Below are 10,161 nucleotides of genomic sequence, written 5' to 3' on the forward strand. Positions count from 1 at the left end.
AAGGCAAGGTAGGCAAAACAAGCCCAGAGCTGCCTGGATGGAGGAAGAGACTGAAGCTAAAATAGGGAAGAAAAGCTGACAAGCGGCAGGTAGAAAATACAACTGAGAAGTAAGAGGAATACAGAATGTTCAGAGGAGAGGCAACAACGCACATTCGAGAAGCAAAGAAGGTTTATGTGAAAAGATTGGCAGCCAACATAAAGGGGAATCCCAAACTCTTCCTTAGGCGTATGCATGGTAATCATGTGGCAAAACAAAGCATAGCGGCAATTAGAGATCTAAAAAGGAATTTAAGCACAGAGGCAGTGGGCATGGCAGATGTATTAAATCACTGCTTTGTATCTGTATTTACCAAGGAGGCAGATTAACACTGATAAGAAAATAAGCATAATTTCAAGGGATTTATATTCGTATTGGTAAACATTGGAAATAATGTTTTGGTTGAAATGGGTATAATTTAATGTTTCTGTGCCTGGAAGGATAAAATCTATAGTTAGGTTCATGCTGGACAAAGGTATTTGTATGTGTGGGGGTTAATTTTGGTTCCAGCTGTTGGACACAACTGTGGCGTTACGGGTAAATCAACTAGTAGTGGTTGTTTAGCAACTGGGACCTTGTAAGGATGATTTAAAATTTTTAAGTTTTAGTTTTAGCTGAACTTATTGGCAGTTGAAGATACGTAGAGAGAGAAAAGGCATCTCTCCCAACTCTGTTAGAAACAGTTGGTTCAGAAGGCTAGAGAGTGACCATCTCTTAGCTTTGTTATAAGAGAAACCATACCACGGAGTAATGGTCATTTAAAGAGCTGTTAATTGGGAAAACCAGAGAAATGAAGAGACATTTCCAGTAAGTCTAAGGTTAAAGAGTCTATAACAGAGTCTTATTTAATAAAGACACACAAAGTGAAAGGAATGCCAGAGAAAAGATCTGAAGTAATTTTCAGGTTTATGAGATTTTACCACAGCCTGTGAAATGTGAGTTGAAGTAACTATGCAAATCATTGGCTGGATATTGGGCTTTGTGTAAAAGCTATTAGGACAAAGAAAGCCTACAGGGAGAGGTGTAAATCCTTCACTGGATTTGCTATTAAAGGTGGAATGGAATCTTTGTTGAAAGTGTCATTTGAAAATCCTGGACTGGACTTTGGAATGCAAATCATTGTGATGGAAGATTTTAAGAAAGAGAAGATTCGAGCCAGTTTGGGAGTTGACAAGGCACCAGGACCAGATAAAGTGCATCGAAGAATAGTAAAGAAAGTGGGGTGGTGCAGTGACATAGTGGTTTACACTGCTGTCTCACAGCACTAGGCATCCAGGTTCTATTCTGGCCTTGGTTACTATCTGTGTGGAGTTAGCACGTTCTCCCTGTGTCTGTGAGGGTTTCCTCTGGGTGTCCCAATTCCCTCCCACAATTCAAAGATGTGTAGGTTAGGTTGATTGGCCATGTTAAATTGATCCTTCGTGTCGGGGGGCTAGCAGAGTAAATATGTGAGGTTATGGGGATAGAGCCTGGGTGGGATTGTGGTCAGTGCAGACTTAATGGGTCAGATGGCTTCCTTCCTCACTGCAGGGATTCTCTATGAGAGTGGAAATTGCAGAGGCATTGAGCATAATCTTTCAGTCTTCCTCAATTTAGGGGAGGTGCCAAAAGATTGGATATGTTATAACTTTGTTAAAAAAAAAATTGCAGGGATAAGCTCAACGATTAGACTAAAATCATGAATAGGTCACTGAGATAGTAGGACGGCGGCGCGGGCTCGTTGGGCCGAAGGGCCTGTTTCCCGTGCTGTGTTGTTCTTTGTTCTTTGTTCTTTGATTACAGACCAGTCTATTTAACTTCAGTGGTGCAAAGCTTCCAGTAACAACTATTCAGGAGAGAATTAATAGTCACATGGAAAATATGGATTGGTTTGGAAAAGCCAGCATGCATTTCTAAAGAGGAAACTATGATTAACTAGCTTGCTGGAGGTTTTTGAGGAGGTAACAGAAAAGGTCGATGAGGATAGTGCTGTTGATGCGGTGTACATGGGCTTTCAAAAGGCATTTGATACAGTTATAGTTCATGAAATAAAAGGGATATTAGCAAAGTGGGTGAGTAATAAGAACATAAAAACATAAAAAGTTGGAGCAGGAGTAGGCCATCTAGCCCTTCGAGCCTGCCCCGCCATTCAATAAGATCATGGCTGATCTGAAGTGGCTCAGTTCCACTTTCCCGCTTTCTCCCCATAACCCTTAATTCCCCTGTCTATCAAAAACCTATCTACCCGTGTTTTAAATATATTTAGTGAGGCAGCCTCCACCACTTCAATGGGCAAAGAATTCCAGAGATTCGCCACCCTTTGAGTGAAGAAGTTCCTCCTCAACTCCGTTCTAAACTGCTCCCCCCTTATCTTGAGGCTGTGCCCTCTAGTCCTGTTGTCCTTTCTGAGCGGGAAGAATCTCTCTACCTCTACCCTATCCATCCCCTTCATTATCTTTTACGTCTCTATAAGATCCCCCCCTCATCCTCCTAAACTCCAACGAGTACAGACCCAGTCTATTTAGTCTTTCTTCATAGTCCAACCCCCTCATCTCCGGTATCAGCCTAGTGAACCTCCTCTGCACTCCCTCCAAGGCCAAAATATCCTTGCGCATGTGCGATGACCAAAACTGCACACAGTACTCCAGCAGCGACCTCACCAGTGCCCTGTACTGTTGCAGCAAGACCTCCCTGCTTTTATATTCTATCCCCCTTGCTATAAAGGCCAGCATCCCATTCGCCTTCTTGATCACCAGCTGCACCTGCAGACTGGGTTTTTGCAACTCATGCACAAGGACCCCCAGGTCCCTTTGCACCGTAGCATGCAGCAGCTTTTCGCCCTTTAAATAGTAATCCCTCCTACTATTATTCCTGCCAAAGTGGATAACCTCACACTTGCTAACATTGTACTCCTTCTGCCAGGTCCTCGCCCACTCACTCAGCCTATCTAGATCCCTCTGCAGACTTTCCACACCCTCCGCACAATTTGCTTTTCCACTCATCTTTGTGTCATCAGCAAATTTCGACACCCTACATTCAGCCTCCTCCCCCAGATCATCTATATAAATGGTAAATAGCTGAGGCCCCAGCACTGATCCCTGCGGCACTCCACTAGTTACCAACTGCCAATCAGAGTAGCACCCCTTGATACCAACTCTCTGCCTCCTATTAGACAACCAATCCTCTATCCACGCTAACACCTTACCGCCAACTCCAGGCCCCCTAACCTTCTGAAGTAATAGGAAGCAGAGAGTAATGGTCAATAGGTATTTTTGGACTGGAGGAAGGTTTGCAGTGGTTTTCCTCAGGGGTTGTTATTGGTGTTCTTGCTTTTCCTGACACACATTAATGATCCAGATCTTGGTGTGCATGGGACAATTCCAAAGTTTTCAGATTTCACGAACCTTGGAAGCATTGTAAACTGTGAGGAGGACAGTATAGAGCTTTAAAGGAACATAGACAAGTTGTTGAAGTGAGTGGATTGGTGGAAGGTGAAGTTCAATGCAGTGAAGTGTGAGGTGATGCATTTTGGTAGGAAGAACATGGAAAGATAATGTTAAAAATAGAGGTGCAATGCTTAAGGGCGTTGAGGAGTAGAGAGTCCTGGATACATATGTGCATTGACCATAAAATGGAGTTGCCGGCATTGGAGTGGGGTGATAGCCAATTTCTGCTCACATGAGGACAGCCTCAACCGGGATCTTGGGTTCGCGTCACTACTTGTAACCCTCACCATACTGCCCGCGTTTGCAAAATCCTATTATCTGTCCTGGCTTGAGACAATTCTTTAACCTGTGATTATCCCTCTCACCATGCACACTTTTAGTACCTGTAGAGACTTGCATCCCAACCATTCTTCACATTCTAATCTGTAAAGACCTTGCAACTGTATCTTTGCCTATATATGCTGTGTTTGTGAACTAACCTCCATTCACCTGATGAAGGAGCAGCGCTCCGAAAGCTCATGATTCCAAGTAAACCTGTTGGACTTTAACTTGGTGGTGTGAGACTTCTTACTGTGCATTGTTCATTAGAGTTGGCAGGACAGGTGAAAAGAGCAGTTAATAAAACATATTCTATCCTGGGCTTTATTAATAGGGGCATTGAGTATAAAAGCAGAGAGGTGAACCTGAACTTATACAAGACATGATTAGTTCTCAGCTGGAATATTGTGTACAGTTCTGGGTGCTACAATAAGAATGCATTGGGAAGAGTGAAGAAGAGTTTCACAAGAATGAGAAACTTTGGTCCTGAGAATAGATTAGAGAGGTTGGGACTCTTAGCCTTACAGAGGAGAAGGCTAAAAGGAGATATGATAGAGGTGTTCAAAATCATGAGGGGGCTGGACAGAGTAGATAGGGAGACACTATTCCCACTTGCAAAAGGATCAAGAATGATTCAGATTCAAAGTGATTTGCAAAAGAAGCAGATGTGATATACGAAGAAACTTTCTTACACATGGGGTCTGGAATGTACTGCCTGAAAGTGTGGTGGAGGCAGGTTCAATTGAGGCATTCAAAAGGGCATTACATAATTACTTGAATAGAAACAATGTGCAGGGAAAAGGCAAGGGAATATCACTAAGTCATAATGCTTATTTGGAGAGCTGGTACAGACACAATGGGCTGAATGGCCTCCTTCTGCACCATAACAGTTTCGTGATTCTGAATTTGTTATTACTCTGGGGAATTTTCATGCTACAAATAAGGGGTTAAAACGAGGAAATTGATTAGTGTCACTTTGCGAGATTAGTGTCGCATGAATGGACAACATTGCTTTACTTTCTTTAGCATGTTGGATTGAAAATTAGTTAGGTAGGAGAAAACAGAAGAAGGAGTTTAAATGTAACATTTCAGAATGGTTGAAAATGGGTAGTGGTGTTCCTCAAGATTCACTTTTGGGGTCAATTTAGTACACTGTGTCTACCAATGATTTGGAAACCAGTTTATAACAACCAGCTCACATTTATAAGTATTGTTTAACACTTACAATAAAACAGGGAACAGGGTTGAAATTTGCAGATAATAACAAAATCAGAGGGTTAATTATTCTTGAGAAGACTAAGGAAATTTATTTTTTTAACACTACAGAAGGAGGCCATTCAGCCCATTGAGTCTGCACCAGTCACAATCCCACTCAAGCCCTGCCCCTACATATTTACTCTCTAAACTACATATCTCAGGACCCTAACGGGCAATTTTTAGCATGGCCAATCAACCTAACCTGCACATCTTTGGACTGTGGGAGGAAACTGGAGCACCCAAAGGAAAGCCACGCAGACACTAGGAGAATGTACAAACTCCGCACAGACAGCGACCCAAGCTGGAAATCAAAGTCAGGTCCCTGGTGCTGTGAAGCAGCGGTGCTAACCACTGTGCTACCATGCCACCCCATGAAGCAGTATTGCTCAGATGGGGGTATCAACTAAGAAGAGGCAAATGGAATTCAGGGAGAGGTGATGCATTGGTAAAAAGATTTAACAGTAATATTTTTACTCTCAATGGAACTAGATTAGGGCTGTGAAGAGCAGAAGGATTTGAAAGTACCGATCCACTGAATGATAAAAGCAACAGTGTAAAAGGAGCAACCTCATGCAGTTCAATGTTTCATCTCAGGAGTTATGCAATGTAAAATCCAGCAGGTAATTATGAGGTTATAAGAACTTCAATAAAGTCTCAGAGCACTGTGGGCAGTATTGGACTCCACATTGTAAGAAGGGTTTTGAGACCTCAGAGAAGGTGCAACAGCAATTCACCAGAGAGTTGTTTGGTATGAGGAAATACAATCAGCTGTTGCATAATCAGGAGCCAATGCAGGCCAATGAGCACAAGAGATGATGGGTAAACAAGACTGGTGCAAGTTAGGGCATGAACAGCAGATAATCTCAAATTTACCAAGACAAGAATGTGGGAGGCTGGTCGGGATTGCATCGGAATTGTCAAGTTTAGGAGGAACAAAGGGATCGATGAGGATTTCAAAAGCAAATCAGCTAAGGCATAGATGGAGTCACTCACTGATCCTTGAAGGACAGCTTTACTTTCATTGATTCTGGAGCGAATGTACAGTTGCCCAGAATCTGGCAGCTTTCCAATACCTCATCCATGCCAAAGTAGTAAGCATTGGTAGTCTAATTAATCCTCTCATGACATACACAGACGCACAGTTTCTACCAGTGGCTACTAGATAGTAGTCAAAAGCGAGAACTACGATTGATTTATTTGCCCCCTCTTTTAGCCATTTTTGTGTCCCTGTCTCTAGTGCATGACTAAATAACTCAGGGAAAACCTAGGATTACACCTGTAATACCTCTAATCTATAGAGATCAATATTGGGCAGTGAATTTACTCACAGGGATACCATAGAAGCTGTCAATAACATTTGCAAAGAAATAAATATTTCAGTATGAATGACAGACCAAAGCTGAGTTTTTTTTAAGGAGAAGCAAGACTTTCAGTACATAATCTAGGCTGAAGTCTTAGAGCTGTTTTGCACTGCTGGAGGTGCCACTTTTCAGGTGAGATGCTCATCCAAGGCTTCAACTGCTTGCTCAGGTGGAATTAAAGATCTCATGGTGCATTTTGAAGGAAATCAAGGAAGTTCTCCCCAGTATCCAGTCCAACATTTATCATTCAATGAACATTGGTTTTCAGGTCAACATTCCCTCACTGTCCAGCAAAAGCAAATGAACTGATCTTTCAATTCAATGGCATTTGTGGATTATGCTGTGAACTAAGGTATCTGCTGTGCCCAGCTACATAATGTTACTGCACTTAAGTATGGTGTAGCATTTTGAAGTATTTGTGGTGAAGACATTAACACTCAAGTCCTTTTCCTATTTACTAAATGCAAAGCCCCCAATACTCCACATTTCATTTTGCCCAGAGAAGTCTTACATTTGTTTGTTTTCTTTTAAGTCTTGAAAGGGGGTTCTGCAACCATAGGACACAAACTTGTTAATTGGCAAAAGAACTCAAAGTGAAATGAGGAAAATTTATGACACACCAAATTGTTGTGATCTGGAATACACTGCCTGAAAGGGGGGAGGCAGGCTGAAAAGTAACTTTCAAGAAGGAATTGGATAAAAGCATGAACGGGAAAAATTTGCAAGGCAATGGGAAAAAAGCCAGAGGAATCCCACTAATTGGTAATTTTTTTCAAAGATATGATAAGCTGACTTGGCTTTTCTGTGCTGCATCTTTCTGGAATTTTATTGATTTCATAGACACTCCATTGGCCCACACATGGTCCTTCAGTTAAAGCTCATATATGTCTGTGTGTATAGCCTTTTTCAAGAATGTCAATAACAGGTCATGTTGGAATATCTTCTTTCTTGCTACTATGTCCCTATTATCTCCCTCACTCTGCCCATTCCTTCTCCCTTCCCCTCCACCATTTTAACTCTTCCTCTGCTTTCTCCAGCAATCTCTTCCCAACTCCATTCTTTGCCTTCCCTCTCTCTTTCCTCCACTCCCTTTCTCCAACCCTCCCTTCATCTCTTTCTCCCATTCTATCCGCATACTCCTCCTCCCCCACACTGGTTCCACCGTCCTCTCGACCTGAAAAATTCAAACTAATCAGAACTATCCTTGTGCACCAAAAACAAGCATAGCATTAAAAATATTATGAGAAGAAGACACTTTACATGGCACTAAGCATCCTTTCTATTATTGGTACTCTTGGTCACAATTTTCTGTCAACAATTCCCATTCAATTTTCCCAGCTATCGTCACAATTTAGGTGGAAATACAGGCACCGGCCACTAGATGGCTCTGAAGCCTCTACCCGTACTCAGTTGCCATCTTGGATAGAAACAACACTTACATTCCTAAGTTGTCCATTGTCATGCAATGGACAATTTACCAGCAAACAGTAAACTGCAAATCTTCTTGCCATTAGAACCAATCTTTCCACTCTTACCACTCAACAATCTGGCTTCAACCTCAAGACACAGCTTCCAACTGCAAACCTAGGAACACTTTGCTCCTGGCCTCAGTCCCACCAACATCTCTGCCTATCCCAGCTCCCAGACTAGGAACAGGTAACTGAAATTTCCAACCTACGCCCACTCCCAGTTTGATATGAAGGGATTCCCAAGCATCAATGAGAATTTAAAACCAAGACTTCATTTATCTAGGAGCAAATGTAGGTCAGCAAGCAAAGGGAAAATAGTGAAACGGGCCTTGATGTGAGTTAATATCTGGCAGAAGGCATTAGAATGTTACAGACCAGCCAGTCAAGTTTAGAGGTAACAAAGATGAGTAAGTGACAGTTTATGATCTGAGCCAGGGATGAAGATGTGGAAATTGGAAGTCCTAATGATGATGTGAAAATATGATTGGAAACTCAGCTCAGGATGCTAGAGCTCAAACAAAGGTTATTTGATAAGCTAGATCTGATTTTATGATTCACTAATTTTGCTGCATTCACAGTTTATGCAAAACCACCATCATAGCTTGAGAGTTACTCTTTGGTAAATATGTGGTTTTTATTAATGAGAAAGACAAAAGGGACATTAAATTTAATTAGAAGAATACATGTTGGGGGTGTGATAGCATAAACTATTCACAAAGGTGAGGGACACGTTGATTGGTGGTGTCTCAGAGGGCTGCGTGAGCCCGTCAAAACAAGTCATCATTGTGAGGGAGGAAATGTTAGGTGAATTAAAAAGCATTAAGATAGACAAACCCCCAGGGCCAGATGGCATCTATCCCAGATTTCTGAGGAAGACAAGAGATGAAATTGCTGGGCCTCTAACAGAAATCTTTGTTTCTTCTTCAGCCACTGGTGAGGTCCCAGAGGATTGGAGGATGGCCAATGTTGTCCCATTATTTAAAAAGGGTAGCAAGAATAACCCAGGTAATTATAGGCCAGCAAGCTTGACGTCAGTAATAGTGAAATTGTTGAAGATTATCAGGAATAGAATTTATACACATTTGGAACTGAATGGTCTTGTTAGCTCCATACAGCACGATTTTATATGAGGGGGGTCATGTCTCACTAATTTAATTGAGTTTTTTGAGGAGGTGACAAAAATGATTGAGGAGGGAAGGGCTGTGGATGTTGTCTACATGGACTTTAATAAAGCATTTGACAAGGTCCCTCATACCAGGCTGCTGCAAAAGATTAAATCTCATGGGATCAGGGATGAACTAGCTAGATGGATTCAGAATTGGCCAAGGCCATAGAAGAGGGTAGTGGTGGAAGGGTGTTTTTCTGAATGGAAGTCTGTAACGAATGGTGTTCCGCAGGGATCAGTGCTGGGACCTCTGTTATTTGTAATATAAATAAATGACTTGGATGAAAATGTAGCTGTTCTAATTAGCAAGTTTGCAGATGATACTAAAATTGGTGGAGCTGGGGATGGTGATGAAGATTGTCAGGGAATACAGCAGGGTATAGATAGGCTGGAAAATTGGGCGGAGAAATAGCAGATGGAATTTAATCCAGACAAATGCGAGGTGATGCATTCTGGTAGATCTAATTCAAGTGGGAGCTATCAAATAAATGGCAGAACAATCAGGAGCTTAGACACACGGACAGATCTAGGAGTACAGGTTCACAGCTCCTTAACAGTGACAGTACAGGTATAAATAGTGGTGACTAAAGCATATGGCATTCTTGTCTTCATCAGCTGGGGCATCAAGTATAAAAGTTGGCTAATTATGTTACAGATGTATAACACATTAGTTCGGCCACATTTGGAATACTGTGTCCAGTTTGGGTCACCACTTCCAGAAGGATATGGAAGCTTTGGAGAGAGTACAGAAAAGGTTTACCAGAGTATTGCCTGTTATGGAGGACATTGGCTATGAGGAGAGATTGAGTAAACCGGGATTGTTCTCCCTAGAAAGACAGAGGCAGAGGGGTGACCTGATAGAAGTTTATGAAATTATGAGGGGTATAGATAAGGTGAACAGTTGGAAGCATTTTCCTAGGGCAGAAATAACAATTACAAGGGGGCACAAGTTCAAGATAAGGCGGGGGGGGACAGTTCAGTGAAGATTGTGGGGCAAGTTTTTTACTGAAGATGATGGGGGCCTGGAATGCCCTGTTAAGTGTGGTGGTTGAGGCAGTTACATTAGCCACATTTAAGACTTATCTCGATAGGCATATGAACAAATGGGGAATAGAGAGATTATAAGC

The sequence above is a fragment of the Carcharhinus amblyrhynchos genome, chromosome 17 (genome assembly GCF_965287045.1).
Source record: "Carcharhinus amblyrhynchos chromosome 17, sCarAmb.v2.hapA, whole genome shotgun sequence".
NCBI classification, from domain to species: Eukaryota; Metazoa; Chordata; class Chondrichthyes; order Carcharhiniformes; family Carcharhinidae; genus Carcharhinus; species Carcharhinus amblyrhynchos.